This window comes from Toxorhynchites rutilus, chromosome 2 (genome assembly GCF_029784135.1).
Source record: "Toxorhynchites rutilus septentrionalis strain SRP chromosome 2, ASM2978413v1, whole genome shotgun sequence".
Taxonomy (NCBI): domain Eukaryota; kingdom Metazoa; phylum Arthropoda; class Insecta; order Diptera; family Culicidae; genus Toxorhynchites; species Toxorhynchites rutilus.
This window is the reverse complement of record NC_073745.1, coordinates 321,212,736-321,232,604: the sequence shown is the minus strand read 5'-3', so window position 1 is coordinate 321,232,604 and position 19,869 is coordinate 321,212,736.

The window sequence follows — 19,869 nt, the reverse complement described above, 5'->3', positions numbered from 1 at the left end:
TCCTTGAGCTCCACGGCCAATGGTCGGTACTTGCAGATTTTGCGACCGTGGGTCTTCTCCAGATTCTGGTTCAGTGGAATAGCGACATCGATGATGGTGACTTTGCGGTCGCTCTTGTCGTAAACCATTATATCTGGCCGGTTGTGGTGGATCGAGAGGTCGGTCAGAACAGTGCGATCCCAGTACAGCTTGAAACGGTCATTTTCCAGGACAGGTGCAGGCAGGTACCGGTAGTTTGGTACGTTGTCTTCCAGTAGAGCACATTGGAGCGCCAGTTGTCGATGAACAATACGGGCCACGTTGTTGTGGCGCTCGGTGTAGGCTGCGTTGGCCAAAACGGGACAGCCTCCCATAATGTGCTCTATGTTTTCACCTGGTTAATGGCACATCCGGCAAATGTCATCAACGTCTTGATGCCAGACGTACCGCCTGCAGTTTCTCGTCGGCATTATCCTGTCCTGGATGGCTATCATGTCGGCTTCTACTACTGAAGAGAGTTCACCACGCGTTAGCCACAGATTAGATGCGGCCTTGTCGACGTGTGGCCGATCCAGTTGATGGGGGTGGGCACTATGCACTGCCTTCTGCTTCCAAGCTGCAATCTTCTCCTCCACTGTCTGCAGATTGCAGTTGAGTTGGTACTCCGCTTGCGCGAAGTGCAGAGCGCTGTATCCTCTGTCGACGGCGCAGACAGCCCGGTATAGCGCGTTTTGGTTGGCGCGTTCTGCGAAGTACTCGCGCAGTTGTCGTACCTGGGCAACACACAGTGCAGATATGTCGACTATTCCAAGTCCCCCTTCTTTGCGTGGCAGTGAAACTCTCTCCAGTGCCGATTGAGGATGGTGCATTCCGGCCTCTTTAAATGCTTTCCTCATCCTCCTCTCAAGGTCCTCTAGGTCAGTTTTGCTCCATTTGACTACACCAAAACTGAAGGTCAGCAGGGGAACCGCGAATGTGTTGATCGCGCGTACCTTGTTCCCCGCGTTGAGGAAAGTCCTCAGGACACAGTTCACTCGACTCAAGAACTTGTCTCGCAGCTCCGTCTTGATGTCGGAGTGGCGAATCCCGGTGAGCTGTCGGAATCCAAGATATTTATAGGAATCGCCACGAACCATGTCTCTTATGAACTCGCCGTCATAGACCTCGTAACCTCCGGATTCGGTAAGCTGCCCTTTCAGCAGATGGACACAGCGGCACTTGTCAAGGCCGAACTCCATGCAGATGTCCCTGCTTATGTCTTCGACAACCCGGATAGCTGCACCTAGACGCTGACGTGAATCAGCGTAGACCTTGAGATCGTCCATGTAAAAGGTATGGGTTACTTCTTCGTGGGCGCCGTCGCCATACCTTATTTTATAGCCATGACCGTTTCTATTGAGCGTCCTACTGAGGGGGTTCAGTGCCAGACAAAACCAAAGCGGGCTGAAAGAGTCGCCTTGGAATATCCCCCTCTTTATCTGCAGCGTTTTAGACTGCAACACATTTTCCCCATCACTGAGGTGCAGAGACGTGCTCCACTGCCTCATCGCATGCTGCAGGAACCTAACGACGACGGGATCAATCTTGTATAGCTCCAATACCCGGACGAGAAACGAGTGAGGTATGGAGTCATAAGCCTTCCTGTAATCGATGTAGGCCATACTTAGGTTCCGCTGGTTATATACCGCCTGGCCGACTATGGCTGCGTCGATGATGGCCTGGTCTTTGCAGCCATGCGTATTTTTCCTGCATCCTTTCTGCTCTTCTGCGATGATGTGATGCTGTTCGCAGTGAGCAGAAACTTTGGCGGTAATTATGCTGCTCAGTATTTTGTACAGACTCGATAGGCACGTTATCGGTCTGTACTTTGATGGGTTCAATGTGTTGCTGTCTTTCGGGAGGAGGAAGGTGACGCCACGGGTGGCGAATTCAGGAAGGTTGCGTGGGTCACGTAGCACCTTGTTGAAGCACTCAGCTATCTTTGGATGTGCGACGGTCAGCTTCTTGTGCCAAAAGTTCTGGACACCATCGGGGCCCGGTGCTGCCCAGTTCCTCAGGTACCGCGAGGCTTCGCGGACATCGTTCTCTCCGACGATGATAGCTGACATCTCTCCAATTTCACCACAACTCTCCTCCTCCCGTCTTTACCACATTTGCCCGTCGCGATGTTCTACTGGGGTCTCCCAAATACCAGCCCAGAAGTTCGTCACATCGCTAATATCTGGCAAACCTTCGCGGTAGTCGGGCTTCTCGTCGCTAATGTGGTCGTAGAACGCTTTCTCGTTATCTCTGAACATCCGATTTTGTTCCTGGCGCTTTGCAGAGTCAGAGTAACGTTTCAGCCGTTTAGTTAGGACGCTCAATTGCTGTACCAGTGTGTCGAGTTTTTCCGTCAGCTGGTGAGCTCCCAGCTGGCGAAGTTCAGTAGGCCGCACGATCACAGCAACTTGGCGACATAATTTCACCGATCTGCTGCCTCTTTTGTACGCCATCAGTCTTCCAATAGCGGCGCGCTTGTTTAGGATCCGTTGCTCCAATCTCCTTCGCCATGGAGGCTCACGCCTTTCACGGAGATGTTGGAGCAGTCCGCCTCTTGGCCTAATACGGTATCCTAAACTTTTGGCGGTCGCCACAGCAGCACAGTAAACTTTCAGTTGCAGCTCCTCCATGTTCTCAGCATCAACCAAGTGCAGCGGAAGAACGTGCTCGTTCATGAGCTTTACTGCACTTGTCAGCCTGCGGGAATGCTGCAACTTCGGGATCCTGGGGCGCGACAAAGGGTCCGTGTCGCGGAACTGTGAGATCGCCTCGTCGTAATGGAAGACCAGATCGCGTAGTAGTTGTTGATCTGGCTGTGGATCTTCCGGCTCAGAGGGTTGTTGTACTGTGGCCTCCACTGGTGCTGATTCGCGTGCCCCACTCGCGAATGAATTGCTCAGCCGTACTGAACTTCGTCTCGACACATCGCTTGCTCTGCTTGTTCTGGAGCTTAGTTCTCTCTGCACCTGCTGCTTGATCTCGTCGACTTGCGTTTGGGAGAGCATATTGTTGCGTACAATCGCTCTACGCCTCGCGTTCATCGCGTTTTGGTCAAGCCTCCCGACGAACTCTGGATACGCTTCCTCGAACATTGTTAGTATTCGAGGGCGACCGCTCATGTCCGTCTCCAAAGCAGTGCAGATGTAATAGGCGCGGATCACGAATTCGTTCATTTCGTGTGTCCACATGATCCGTCGCCTAGTAGTACCCACCAGTGTGGACGACTGTCGTCTGACAGTCGCAACACGCCTCGTAGGCGCAGCGTTTCGTTGGTGATGTCGATGGCTGCTGTTTCCGTGTGGCGGTAGCTCTTCGGGTTGAACCCGGCTGGTGGCCCACTCTTGCACATCGCCCTCCAGCCGCTGGCCGCTCGCTCTTACGCCCGTTCCAGGACCAGCTCCAGTTCGGGGACCCTCCTCGGGTGATCGCATTCGTAGTATTCGTCTTGACCTTAGCTCCATTGTCTGGGTGTATCTCCTTTGCCCGGGAGACAGCGGGTTGGCAAGGCCTCCATGACCCGGGAGGCCTTCCCCGGGAGAGATATAGCGCTCTGACTCGCTCGCACCCCCTCACTTAGCCACTTTCGACACCCGTTCTCGGAGCCAAGACCAGGTGTGTGTTTCCAGTTCACGCCCGATCTAAAAATGTCGTCATATGATCTTCGTGGAGGCGTAAGATAGGAACATTTGAGACCAACAGGTAGGCTCCTACCCTAGTGTTGATCCCCATTTGAGAACCTAGTATAACAACTATTTCCATAATTTGAATATTGAATTTTGAATTTTGTGAATTTTATTTTTTTTTCGTATTATTTTTTATTATTTTTTTTTTCAAAAGTTGTTGTTCATATTAACATCATAATTTGTAGCACCTACTGATATTCCGATTGTAACATCGCACCGTCAACCGGTAATCTAAAAATTATTTACATAAGAGGGATTGTAAGATACATTGTACATCTACAACACACAGGAAAAAAATGATGAACCGAAAAAAAGAGAAAACAATAAAATTTAAGCATACTGTGGTTGTTCAAATAAAACAATGCTAGTTTGAAAATTACAAGCAATGCTTGCCAACCCTAGATCTAATTGCGAAGCACGAAAAACGCTGGGGCTTCCTTCAGGAAGATTCTTCATAAACGACCTAGAAACTTATCTTCCAGAGATTATGGAACAATACAAAATTGAAATATAACCAACCAACATGTTAAAATGCATGTAGCATATAATAGAGAACAAGACGGCCTGTGAGTTTATCCGAAATTTCAAATAGCTTAAGGATATGTCCTCAAAAGAGGGCATATTAATGTCTGAAGGCGCGTTCACATTAGGCCGAATGATGTCGATCGGCCTGTTCCGTTCACCCTTAAGGAGGGTTTATATTACCCAGCACGTAACGTAAACGTCTTATTTCACGCTACGCTGTCGGCACGTACTAACACGTGCCGACAAGTACATGATGTGCCTCTATTATCAGGAGTAATTCGCGTTGACGACATTGCGCTTCAGTACATATTTTAAACACACGCAATAATATTTGTCTCGCATGAAACGTGCCGTGCCGATTACACTACGCCGGATAGTACAATATCACCTTTATTCGGCTCTACCGGGCGGCTAAGGCCGAACGATGTCCATTGGCGTAATGTGGACACGTCTTAAGGAAGATTTTGTAAAGAAGTAATAAATAATAATAAATTCACAACTGGTGTTTTTTATGTGAGAAGTTGTTATTCAGTAAGGGTGCCTAATCTGAAAATAGATCACGTTTTCATGAAATAAAATCAACGTTAATAATTATTTCCGTTACGAATGAATTTTGATGATATACAAACCAATCGCATCGGAAAATCACTAGGGGACCCCTGACAATGAATTTTCGTGATTATTTTCGGATGTTAGTAATAACGTGAAGTGTTCGGGTATTTTGGTTATTGTTCAAGGTATATTTGGAAATGTATTTCCATTTTTCGAGTGCACGAATAATTGTTATTACGCTCTTGACAGTTGCTATCTGAAAATTGGTACCTTTGTGGCGGTATTGGTTCTGAAGCAACGGGGTGTCGCAGAATGAATTCCAATGAATATTAACTTCAGGACAACAGGACAATACCTAAAGTGTGACATAGGGCTTTTAAAAAATCGAAAAAATGAGATACAAAAAACAGATTTTTACATAAAATAAATACAAAATGATAATGAATTTCAGCCAAATCGGTCGAGTAGATTCTGAGATATCGATACCACCAGCTGATGAAAAAACATGGGTTCGAGAAAAACGTGTTCAAAAAATCGTACAGCATTACTATAGTAATGCATCGAAATCCGGACGCTTAAGCGCTTACGAATATAGCTTCAACTACTACAGAATATTGACATATCATAGCATGAAAAATTAGCGTTCCTTTAGAATTAGAAGGCCTTCATCTAAATTATGAATCACAGAATTCCACAAAATCATGTTATATTTGTTCAAAATTTGAAATTTCTTTCATTGTGTCGGGTTTTTAAATCCGGACACTTTTATAATGGTGCTTTGAAATCCGGACACGTGTTTTCTTTGCAATTCTTTGAAAGAAATTATTTATTAATTATTGTAGAACTTATTAACGGGTGCGTCATAAGTAGCAGGACTGGATGGAAATACGTTTGGTACAAAAGTTTTATATGAATTCAATTATTTATTGTATTTGCACAAGATGACCGCTACAAAATGGCACCATATATATATATTTTCAAAATCCTATCAATATGGGTATCAAATGAAAGGACTTGATTAGTAGAATACAGTAATTTATGAAAAATGTAAATCTAAGATGGCGGCCGCTACAAAATGGCGGATTACATATTTTCTCTAAACCCAATCAATATGGGTATCGAATGAAAGGGATTGACTAGTAGACATTTTTTCATATAAAATGGAAATTCAAAATGGCCGTCACTACAAGAAAATAAAATATATGGAAAACACTCTTTAAGTTCAACGGTTTTATTATGATTAAACATAATAATAATACTGATGATGTACTAAAAGCTAGAAAAGCTAAAAGCTAAAAGCTAGGGCATTGATGAGACTAAAATAAAATCGTGATGCCTGTAATGCAACCACTAACTGTAGCTAATGGAAATCTGACGTGGCCCATTTTTGATTTGCATTTGCATTTCATTTGATACCCATATTGATAAGTCTTAGAAAAAATATATACGGCGCAATTTTCTGCTGGCGGCCATTTTGTATTTGAATTTTTCATAAATAACTGTGTTCTACTAGTCAATTTTGGATTTTGAAGATCATGAAATACGTAGTTTTATATTGACTGCAGAGATAAAAATGTGTTCCAAATTTTAGATCAATCGGTCAACAAGAAGGGGGATAAATTTCTATTAATGTGGGACAGCCGCGTACATACAAACGGGTCATACAATCGACCCCGTCCTGTATACCGAAGAGTTTTGCGGTTTCTCGGATCGAAAATCTTTGCTCCACATTCCATACTCCAGACTAAGGCTCCTAACATACCCTTATGCAACTCCTTCAATGAGAAATTTAATCGTCAACTTTTGACCGTTCGGATTTAAAATCATTTTCAGAATGTGCTTTTTATTCCGGACATGGGTTTGTGTAATTCACATTGATTTTAGATTTTTTACATTTTTTTGTTAACAGCAAGGTACTATGTTTGACACTAAACTAAATTGACACAATAGTAACTATCAGTCACATTAATACAACATGCAAAAAATGTCATGGTTTTGGCATAATATTGAATGTAATGAATAAGTGTCCGGATAAAAAAGCGTCCGGATTCAGAAGTATCACTGTATATCCCTTAAGGTGACCTCATACTTTTGGCTGTAACTTTCCAATGAAATCAAATATCGAGAAATCCCTTCAGGACAACATTTATAAGGGCATAAGGTTCCCAAAAAGGCAAACAAAAAAAAAGATTTTTTCGACCTTCCAGACCGGGGTCCCCCATTAAACGGTATAACTTTAGAAGCCTTTGGAAATGGAAAGAACTGCCATTTTCCTAACATTTGTTTTCTTACCTACCCATACCGTCAATGAAGGGCAACTAAAGGGTGTGTCACATCAAATTGCATCACGGAAAAAACGCTGTAGAAATTTAATTTTTAGGAATTATATCTTCAGCTTTCGCTTATAATCAGATAAGAGTGTATAGATCACGTTGGCCATGCTTCACTGTCAATTTTTCGTAAATTTGGAAAAATGTCGTCGAACGAAAAAGAGCGTCGTGAATTAATCCTGTGCACTCATTTCGAGAATCCGGAGTTGTCATATCGGGACATCGGTAAGATGCTGGGAATCGTCCAATCCACGGTCAGCAGAGTACTAAAACGATACTTCGAGAACCTAACCATCGACCGGAAGGTGAAGAACGGCAAAAACGGATGCTCCGTCAGTGAAAAAGATCACAAGCGCGTAGTTAAGCAGTTTAGACGTGATCCGAGAAGTTCGGTCCGGGATGTCGCCCATAAGCTGAATTTGTCAAGTTCATTCGTCCAGCGGACCAAGCAGCGGGAGGGCCTGCGTACATACAAGGTTCAGAAGGCTCCTAACCGCGACGAAAGGCAAAACATGGTGGGGAAGACGCGAGCCCGGAAGCTGTACACCGAAATGCTGACGAAGCCGCATTGCCTGGTAATGGACGACGAAACCTACGTATAAGCGGACTTTCGTCAGCTGCCGGGCCTGTTGTTCTTCTCCGCAGAGGACAAATTCAGCGTTCCGGAGGAGATTCGCAAGCAGAAACTATGCAAGTTTGCCAAAAAGCACATGGTGTGGCAAGCGATCTGCTCTTGTGGAAAGCGGAGCGCCCCCTTCGTGATGACCGGCACGGTAAACGGGCAGGTTTACCATAAGGAGTGCCTATAGAAGCGCTTACTACCACTATTGAAGCAGCACGAGGGCCCGACCATCTTCTGGCCGGATCTCGCTTCGTGCCACTATTCAAAGGACGTGTTGGAATGGTACGAAGCCAACGGGGTCACCTTCGTGCCAAAGGAAATGAACCCGCCCAACACGCCGGAGCTTCGCCCAATAGAGAAATATTGGGCGATTATGAAGCAGGCCCTCCGGAAGAACCCAAAAGTTGTCAAATCGGAGGCGAACTTCAAGAGAAAATGGATTTCTGTTCAAAAAAAACTACAAGCTGACGTTGTACAGAACCTTATGGACGGGGTAAAGAGGAAGGTGCGAGCATACGGGCTTGGGCTCGAAGTATGAATAAAAAGAAAATGCCAAAAGTTGTTTAATAGTTTTTATTTTACTGTCTAAAATTTTCAAAAGGATCGGTCTACTGGGCGAATTTCTACAGCGTTTTTTCCGTGATGCAATTTGATGTGACACACCCTTTAATGCATTCAATTGATTGTGAATTTTTGTGCCTGAGATTGGGTAGGATTTTTAAGTAGACTAATTGCCTATCGTGATTAGGCGAAGTTCCGTGAATTTTATTCGAAAACATTGAGAAAATTCAGTATCAAACCTTTGAAATGTGTTTGGTGCAATTGATGAATAATTTTTTCCACCATGTCAGCCTAGTTTGAATGCTTCCGTGTTTTTTCAATCATTCTGTGTGTTCACTTTTTCTTTCTCATATGAATCACTTATGCATGTATTGGTCAAAAAACAGCACACACGCAAAGTATATGCAAGAGGCGTTGTTTTATACAAGCAATCTTGTTTCAAGACAAAAATTGCATTGAGGATACCAATATCTGCACTTAGAAAATAATCTGGTGAGATCGTTCTTTATTATCTAATTGAATGATTGTTGAGATGAAGAGGCATAGAGGTTTGCTCATACGGAAGAAGAGATGGTTGAACCACTCTCACTCCCGGGGGCTTTCTCCTTTATCAATGAAAAACAAATAAAGTTTTAACAACACTCCTATTTAAAAGGTTAGGGCGTGACAGCAGTTGAAGGTATTGAGATAAATAATGATCGTATCGAAAATTGAAATGCAGTTATGAAAACTTCGATAAAATAATTTGTTACATTGATGAAAAAAAAAAATTATTTATTCGGTACTATGTTTATACATACCAAGATAAAATTTGGTCGAAAAATATTCCAAAACTTGGGAGTTTATGCTTTAAAATAACGTACATCCCATCATTATACGTTTATTTTATGTAAAAAAAATTGTGTTGTTCTACTGATCCGATTAATTCGAAATTTAAACAAACATCTCTCTCTCTCGCCATTTTGCAAAAAGTATGTTTTTGATTTGTCCGAGCTTCATACGATAGCGGCACATTTACTGATTCATAATCCCGTTTTATTTTTGTGTTTCCGATAACCAGAACAGCAAGAATCGTGTACGGAATCGAAACCTTTATTGAACCTCTTCACTTTACCAGCTTGTAACTATTCTAATTTTGAATAATTTTTTTCGTTTTGCTCTATAACTATTTGTGACTATACAAGTTAAAAGATAAAGAAACAAATAATGAAATTTATATGGATATATAATATGCTGTCTTTTATTCGTTCAGAATTCGGAAAAACGTTCTAAATTCGTGCCTCTTCACTAGATAACCCCCTAAAGTGAAAGTTTTCCACCTCAACCAGTTACACCGACTGAGTTTATTCATGGCTCACTTTCCCTACTAACACATTTCCTAAATTCCCGTGATATTTATGAGAGGTCGTAGAGTTATCTGCATCTCTCTTGAATAAATTTCGAACTAACATTCCACACCCTTCCTTAGCAGTTGCAAGGACGTGGCCAGGACAACTCTTAACTGTTGGAAAAAGCTTACCTTTATCTAAGAGATATTACGTATCCTCAATCTATTATCTGCAGTAACGAATAGGCCCTTGTCAGCGCTACCATAGATTTGTACTAAAACGTTCAAAGTTAAAATATTTATAATGTCGATTTTTTTTTCGTTTATACAGGGTCTTTCAGGCGAAACGCTCACGCAACGAATTTTAACAACTTTTACAAAAGTGAACCGATTTTCATTTTGAAAAAACCAAAAACATTACGTCTTCGATGCTGTTGAAAATCCGAGTTATTTCTTCTTTAAGTTCCTCCAAATTTGGTGGCTTTTTAATATAGCAACGGTCTTTCACGTACCCACAGGGGAAGTAATCGACGACGAGAAATGTTGAAATGCTTACCATAAGAGGACAAAGTTTCATTAAGGCTTCGGTTGCTCGAGTAATACGATTTCACTAAAAATACACGCTCTTGTAAATTGTACATCTTGACACTAAAAACCATCCGATCAGATTGAACGAGTAGCCGAATATTATCGTCCCGGAGTGGAAATGCAATGTTACCATCGACGGAGCGAAATAAAATTTTGTACAAGGAGCTATCCGATTTTTTGCGTGAGCGTTTAATCTGTAGAAGGCTTCGCGCCTGACCAAAACAATAAAGAATATACAGTTAGACATATAAACGAAAGATTGGTAATATCCACAATAAAACACTATGAAAAACGAAGGACAAGCAATTTGCCTGTGGGCAACATGAGAAAGTCTATTTGAATTTAATGCATAGCGCACGCATTAATTTCAAACTAACTACCGTTTTGTCTCAAACTCCGAACACTTCATTTTTAGATGTAAATTTACTAATCTTTTATATTATAAACAATTGAATAATGAAAACACAGATATTCTATGATGTAAAGGCTCAATTTTGACATCATTTACAGGTATCGATACAGCCTATAATTTATAATATTAGACATTTGCAAAACAGTGACAATCAACTTTGATAATGATAAAATGTTTGCGTTAGCAAATTTCGTAAAAAACAAGCATCGTTCATTTTTCAGTTTTTGAAGTTGTTTCAACTTTTTTGTTTGTTGTTTTCATGTTAAGTGCTGGAGAATGTATGAACCTACAATAAATGGGAGGAAAAAATGCTATTTTATACTGAAATCTTCATTAAAATTTAAATTTAAGTAGTGTTCGGAATGTGAATCAATTTTCTACGCATGATTCAAATTCCGAACACTTTATTTTCAAATGTAAATTTAATGAACTTTAATGTTATAAATAATTGAATAATCAAAACTCTGAATTCTTTTTCCTCAATTCTTTGTGTTATCGCTTCCATTTTAACATCATTTACAGATATCGATACAGCCTATAATTCATAATATTAAGCATTTGCAAAAAAGTGACAGTCAAAACCAATGATAGAATATTTGCGTTAATTTTCCATTTTTTTGTAGTTTTTTCAACTATTGTGTTTGTTGTTTTCATGTTAAGTGCTAGAAAAGGGTAAGCATCTACAATAAATGGATGAAGTAAAATAATATTTTATGCAGAAATCTTCATTAAAATTAGTATTCGGAATATGAATCAAGTTTCTACGCATGATTAAAATTGCGAACACTTCATTTTTAAATGTGAAATTACTGAATTTTAATGTTATAAATAATTTTATATTCTAAACCCTGATTTGGGTTAAAGGTTTCATTTTAACATCATTTACAGGTATCGATACCGATGTAGCGCCCTTGGTCAAGAAAGCATGTAAACTATAAGAAACAAAAACAATCAATAATTTCAAAAGCGAAATCCATTTTTTTCCGAAAAAGACTAGCTAATTGAATTTGAGACAAAAGTGATTAAACATATTTTTAGTTTTTCACCATAAATATGTATTTGTAAATCAATTTTATTGTAGCCAAAGGAAAAATTGTAAGGGGTTGTATCTAGGACACGACCGCATATTTTCGACCTAGAACTATGCAATCCACTTGTTCACCACTTCGAATATTATTTTAGAATGAATGGCAGAACGTTCTAGGGAAACGTATTCCGGTCTGCACAACGACAAGCGAGCACAAAACACCAACAGCACTCAACACCAAATAATACCCCAGCATGTAATTGCAAAGCGGATTCCTCCAGGCACATTAATTTTGAAATCCGTGTTAGGGGAACACAGCTCAGTGGGAAAAAAATACCCCCGTCTTGCATGTTTTGACAAATCGGATCCCTCCAGGCACATTGATTTTGAAGTCCGTGTTAGGGTAACACAGCTCGGGGGGAGCAAAATATGACCGACTTGCATGTATATTTGCAAAGCCGATTTGCACAGGTACATCGATAACGCTTGACATTTTACTGTTATTCAATTTTTCATCGCATGAAAATAATATTTTATCAAATGTGATAGATGTGTAGAAATATTTCCTATAAATTGATGCAAACATCTCTCCGATCTGTTAATAAATGTTCGAGTTATTAGCTTTCGAAATACGGGTAGGGTTAGCACACAAATCGGCAGAACAATTTTATGGGAAAAAGGAAGTTCGTCCAGTTTTCTTGAATTTAAACCGTTTAGAGATTAGCGAAATGTAATGTATAGCATATCAAACAAATCTTAGAGAAATTTCGATTCGATTGGTATGCAAATCATGAGAATTCGTTATTAACGTTAACTTTGTTTCATAAAAACGTGACCTGTTTTTTGATTTGGCACCCTTCCCGAAAGACGTAGTTCTACGTCAAAAGAAGGCTCTATTGTATCTAAAAATCAAATTAATTTCGCGAAAGAGTACCATTTTGAGTAGTGAGACACTGTTTAATGGCCATCAAAGCTTAAGTGTTCGGAACATGAGACAAAGCGGTATAACTTGTCGTAACGAATACCTTCTCAAGTTTGAAAAAAAAATTCTATGTATTATCATCTGTGAGAAATGAAATGAAATAAATTTATCTATCCAAAATTCAAATACCTGAAGTAGAAGCATTATTTAAAAAAATAGAAGGGTGGTTACGAACGCATTGTTAACGTAGAACTACAAAATTGTTGCGGACAAGAAGGAATATTATAGAAATTTGAGAGTAAACTCTTTAGTAGAATTTTTCGGTGAATGACTGCACTGAGAGGCGCAAAAGATTGAAAAGCCAGAAAAAAGCCGTTTTGAAAATATTCAACTCTCAACCGCAGCATTAACATGTGCTGTTGATCGCTCACTGTCTAGAGCGACACTGAAACACTGAACATGTTGAGAATTGGATTATTTTTTCAGTATCTCTTAGCAAAATTACATCTCCAACGGTCCGAAGTACACAGTTTGCCAATGAAATAAATTACAATGGTTACTATGTAGCATCTTTCGCGGAACTGCAACCGAAAATCCGACCCGAATCGATTGGCGGCAGAGGTGACCGCAGCGGAACTATTTTTTACCTTCAGTTTTCAACCGATGAACATAACTTTCACTACTGGAAAATACATTCTTCACATTCCGCTGCACTTTGACGCCACTTTTCCCCGGAAACAATGCACAAATATGCAGAAACCTAATGATCTATCGGGAAAAGTCACAAATCACAGAAGCTCTCCCCCTGCCAAAAAAGTATTCAAATCAACTATAATACACAAGCTGTCCATTTGTCGAAATTTGTGTCCTTGTTTCCAATGGCACATACCATGCATTTCATCTTCTAGACACACAAACTGAAACAACATGTGATTCTATATTTGTACCACCATCAACGTTAGCAACGCAAGAAATTTAAAAAAAAAGAAAATATTTTTTCGAACTGTGTATAAGCGGGTTTGAAATTGTATAGAATTGAATCATATATAATCGATTTTGTATGTAATCGAGTCCGACTTGTAACATTATTTGTCATTCACAAGCAAAATGCTTGTAAATAATTATTTTGATAATGTATGCTCAATTTTGAATTTAAATTTGGGACTGGTTTCATCATTGCAATTTAATTAGATTTTCGACAAAGCTTTAAATTTTTAAATTAGCATTATGGGTTATCTTTGGAATCCAGTCTCAAAAGATATTGGACATTTATGCCGCTTTCAAGTAGGATTGAACGCATTCTCTGCATTAAATAAATAAATTAATTGATAATAACAAAACCTAAGAGATTCCCAACAAAACTATAGACTCAAGTGAAATTAGAATACAGATCAGTAAAATGTTAAGGATAAGATACGATCAGTTAACAATTTATAAAATACAGACAAAACATTAAGTTGCCGAGAAAGAATATCTTTCATTCATGTTCTGTCAAAAACTTGTTAATAACAAACGTTTATAAATCAAGTATCTGCTTTTCACATTCCAATTAATTGAACAAAAAATTATAGGAGGTTGTGTTCAAGATACGACCGCATTGTTGACGAAGAACTACGCTGTGGTTTAATTCAAGTCGCTTGTTTATAACTGCGGATATTTTTTTTATAATGCAACGAAAACTTCTATATAACCATTCTACCAGTTTGGTCGCCCTGAAATGTTATTGTAGAATCATTTGACGATAATTGTTTGATGATTTATTCTTGTGCCCGCAGAACAATACTTGCTTGAGATAAGCGCAGCTGTCATCCTTAGTGGAGAAAGTTTTGCTACTGGCAAGCGAAACCAAATCACATACAAAATTCCAGAACGACATTTACTTTCTTGGTGACTAAATAAACGAAATCAACACTATCTGTTAATCTCAACAACATCGAAAAGAGTAGCACTGCTTCATTATGATCAAGATTAGCGCAAATGCAATCCCAGTTGAAAGCAGTTTTGCGACTGGCACGCGAGCCCAAATAAATTAATAACTTAATATAACTTATTGAATAACTTGGTATTCCCCAAATAATTTTTTGGTGCACAACCTTAACACCTACTTCACCATAGCGTCAGTTCAATGCATTGATGACAGAAAATAAACAATGTTAACTGCTTGAAAAAAGGCTGAATATTTGCCTCAGCAGAGATTTATTACTAACACCCCAGCGTAAATATTTCCCTCTCGCTATCTTCCCTCCTTGTTTATATTTATCAATAAGACTGCATAATTTGAAACACCAAACAATCGTCAATCATAGCATAAAAAAATTAAGCGATTGTTGCATCGTTACAGGGCCAATGCACATGAGAGCAGATACAAATGGGGTTTCAGCGTAGCGAAGATGCACTATTTTGGCTTGAAACAACTAAATATACACACACTTATCTCCGTTTCGCGTTCTTCTCAACAGAAGCCCTTTCTGTTAATATTGCCAGTCTAGATTAGCTTAGCTGTCATCCTTTGTGGAGAGAGAGCTTTCCTACCGTCATGAGAAACCATGTCACTGACAAAATTCTAGAACATTTATTTTCTTGGTGAGCTGACAATAGCCTAGCTTGATGATTCCCCACACAATTGTGTAGCTCAGAACCTTAATGCAATGGCGTCAGTTTGATGCAATAATTGCAATGCCATAGACATCAGCGAGATCCGAAACGAAGATATGTGATGACGCAAAACATGGAAGAACAAGCGATATTCAATGCTTTGAATATAGAACTATACTGAAAGTTTGCCTTCCTTCCTTGCTTGAGACTTTGAACTTCATCAGTTCATTCGTCTCTAACCTTCAAAAAGGCCCTTGGAAAACATTACTTTATCCATCATATTACTCCTCCACCCCCATTGCCTTGAGAAAGACATTCGATCCCTCGCCGTCCAGCTTGTCCAGCAACGATCTTGTTAAGCCGATTTCCCACGAAGAATGAAAGTTTGACTCAGCGAGATCCACTGTTTATACTCTAGGCAAATATTCACCTTCGTTCTTCTTCTTTTCCTTTGTTCACGGAGACTTTACATCTTACGATTTCCCCTTCGTTGCTCGTCTATAAGTTGCTCGTTATTGACAGCTCTGTTCGGGAAAACACACAAATGGGCAGAACAAATGTATGAGGAAATGGGAATGCTTCCAATTTTCATCAAATTAAACCATATACAGACTATGGGATTGTAATGTATAGCTTATCAAACAAATCTAATGGAATTTCCGATTCGTTTGGTATATAGATCGCCAAATGTCGTTCATTGTTATTAACGTTGACTTTATTTCATGAAAACGTGACCTGTTTTCTGATTTGGCACCCTTAATGAAAGACATTTCTATTAAAAAAATTATTCCATTTTTTTCAGTTGTCTTCCACTGGAAAATATTGACCTGGTTTGAAAAAAGGCGTAATAATCGAGTTTTACCACAGGCAATGACAACCCAGAATGCCCTACTTAATGAATTTCCGACAAAATTGTCATGTAAACCAGGCTGTTACTTTTATTCCTTTTTTTCAATTCATTTATTTGTGAGGCTTAATTGCATAAGCTGTGCGGAGCCGCTAATCCAAGATTTGATTATACAAAATTTCAACTTAAGGCAGTATTCTAGTTTAGAAATTTGAGAAAAATCAATTTTTTTCCTTTGTATTTCTGTAGTTTAGGCATTCAAGAATATACCCTAGAAAGGACTTATCGAAAATCATCTTATTTACCGAGTTAGAGCCATTTTAGTGATGCGATTTCTAACCTGGTACAATGAACTGAAAACGTGTTTTTCTCGAAACTAGTTTTTTCAAACTGGAGTAAACGATATCTCAAGTTCTACTGAACCGATTCATGTCGAATTTATATGAATAAAATCTGCAGGCATCTCTCTATCGCATAGACCTCTAAAAAATGATATTTTTAAAATTATACTATTTTTAAAAAATCGGAACATGTAAGAAAAAAACGTTTTAAACCGTATTTTGTTTTTCAAACGGCCGCCATTTTGTCAAAAAATATGTTTTTGACTTGTCCGAGATTCATGCGATAGCGACATCTTTACGCCATGTGTACGCCATGGCACAACTTTTTTTTGAACCCTCTCACTTCGACAGCTCTTAACTATTCTAGTTATAAATATTTTTTCTCCGTTAAATTTTTATTTTATTGTTAAAAGATAGATGAACAAATAATGATACAATGGATAGTAAAAATATTCTTCGTTTTATTTTTACGGAGCTCGAAAAAACGTCCGAATTTTGTGTCTCTACACTAGAGTACCCCCTTAATGCTATGTTTAGACCGAATACTCGAGGTTACTCGAGGTTAAAAGGGCAACAATTTTTGTGGGACAGGACAGGTTAGGGATAAGGTTAAGGGGTACCGTGGTCTCAACCGAGGCTACAGTGCCACACGCACTGTAGCATTGTGCATAATGACCGGGGATAGCATCTGGTGTTCGACTGGCTGTCCAGGGTGGGCGACGGTGAGATGAAGCATACTTTTATTCCTATTGATAGTCATTCTACACAAATCTTTTTTTTTTATTTGCCACCAAAAAAGTGAAAGATTCGAAAAAATCCACCGATTTATAAGGGAAGAAAAACTAGCATCTTTGCCCCAGTCGAGGCATGTTGTTCGATGCGATTGCCATTCACTCGCGCGATTTGGATCCCTTCACGTCTCCCAACTTCAATACCACCACCCATCGTCAGGAGATCCATCATCCATGTTCTGTGAGTTCTCAGTGGCCGTCCTCCACAGCCTGAAGACAGCATTTCTGCACGATCCAACAAGTTGTTTATCGGTTCGTACGAGTTTGCTTCTAGCCGAAAAAAAATAGCGCTGAATCAACTCACACACAGCACAAAGTTTCGATCGGTTCGGTCGCGAGTGTTCTGTAAAATCAATCCGCGATACAACGCAGAACCGGTCCAGCTGAGGGGGATGCTGTGTTGTCACTCACAACGGCGGGTTATATCGATCCGATGCTCGTATGATTTGATCTAATGTTTGGTTCCCGTTTGCACATGAACATGTTTTGCATGAAAACATAAAAGCAGGGGATTTAGACTTTGCGGAGTGGGTTCCTAAACCCACCGGGAACAATCTAGAACAATACCGCATTTTCCAGACTGGAAGAAATCTCACCTAGAAGCACTCACTCACTCATTCACTCGAGAGTGTTGCGAGTGTTTGAGTGAATTGTGAGAGAACGATAGCAACGTTTGCATCGTTGTTCCTCATTGACCTTCCTCTGTCCGTAGGAATCAAACAGACGCAGAATAGCTCACGCTCTCTCGCTCACGACGGAGACTACCCTAGACGGGGATGGAGACGGCAGTACTCGACGGCATGCAGGAACAAGCACATAAATTAACCACCCCCCACTCTCCCAAAAAGGGTCTACTTTAAATTCTGATGTTTTCCGCTTTTGGCCCAATGGAAACCTCAAGAATGCTTTCAATGGGGCCTACCAAGCGGCGAAATTGAAGGTTATGTTAGCCGCGTCGGAACTATGTTTTGATCCTATCGAAATAGTGTCACATATGGAAGGGAATTGCGACGATCCTTCCGCGCGTTGTGCAAACAACGAGAGGGATGGATGTCCCGTTTCTGTCACGTTTTTGCATACATCGCACAGTGCACACTCTCAGCTACGCTAGGTGGTGAGCTTGAGTGACGCCAAAATGAGGAATCACAGACAAGGGAATGGACACTACGCGAAAATCCCACTTCTGCCGAAGAAAAGAACAAAATAACAGGATACAACAACAGATTCCTTAGAGCTTCTACCACGAAATGTTCTATTTTTTTTAAATTTAAGTCATTTATTTTTACAGGCTCAGTTACATAGGTTTAAAGGAGCCGAACTCTTAGCTATACTTTTATTAGTATATATCAACATGTTTCCTCAAATCTAGGGTTAATAAAGTAGGAAACCGATTACTCGCGGTCGACTCGAGATTAGAAGGGTGACATAGCTTCTTTTGGAAAAGGAGGGGATATAAGGATATTGTACAATGTTCACACTCGCATTCACACTCACGCTCATCATACTCAATTCTTAAATCTATTATTATATCTATTATGTATATACATTTCAGCTTATTCTATAGTTAGTCAGAAGGGAAACAGTCGCTCGCGAAGGAAAAAAAAGGAGAGGATAAGGGTGTACGGACAATCACACACGAAGATCGATAGTTTTAAGGAAAACATATATTAGGGACATGTAATCGAGGTCTAACCGAGCCAACACATCTCTCACCGGCACATTGGGCTGTCTTCCTCGGGTCCGAAGGGAGTTTTCTAAATTCGATCTGGCAACAAGATACACCTCGCACGACCAAACAACGTGCTCGATGTCGTGGTAACCTTGGCCACAAACACAGAGATTGCTACTGGCAAGATTGAAACGAAAGAGTAGCGCATCTAACGAACAGTGATTGGACATGAGTCGGGAGAAGGTGCGAATAAAGTCCCGACTCAAGTCCAGACTTTTAAACCACGGTTTGAGGCTAACCTTAGGGGAAATTGAGTGAAACCACCGGTCCAATTCATCTTCATTCCATTTGCGTTGCCAATTAGCGATGGTATTTTTACGGACTAAAGAATAAAATTCATTGAAGGCGATTTGACGCTGATAAATGTCGCCCTCAATCGCACCTACCTTTGCTAATGAGTCAGCCCTCCCCAGACAAATGTAATGACATAACAGCGTCTGGATAAAGCACTCAAAATTTCTCGTATTCTCTCAAGGAAGTACGGCGAGTGCTTTTCCGGCCTCACTGAACGGATAGCTTCGACAGAGCTAAGACTATCCGTTACAATGTAATAGTGTTCAACAGGTCGTGAGGCGACGCTGTCCAGCGCCCAGTGTATCGCTGCCAATATACACTGAGCAAGGATTCTGAAGACTGTGGGAGGTGCTAAAAAATTCGTTGAACACTCCAAATCCTGTGGAATCATTCATAGAGGACCCATCAGTAAAGTACATATTATCACAATTGATACCCCCATACTTTTCATCGAAGATCGTTGGAGCGATCCTCGATCGTTGGTAATCTGAATATCCATGGATATCCTGCTTCATGGACAGATCAAAATGCACAGAGGAATTGATGTAGTCAGGAAAACAAACACGGTTGGGAATATACGAAGAAGGATTAACCTGCATGGAGACGAATTCATGATATGAGCTCATGAATCCAGAATGAAAATTTAGCTCGATCAGCTGCTCAAAATTTCCGATCACCAATGGGTTCATAACCTTACACCGGATG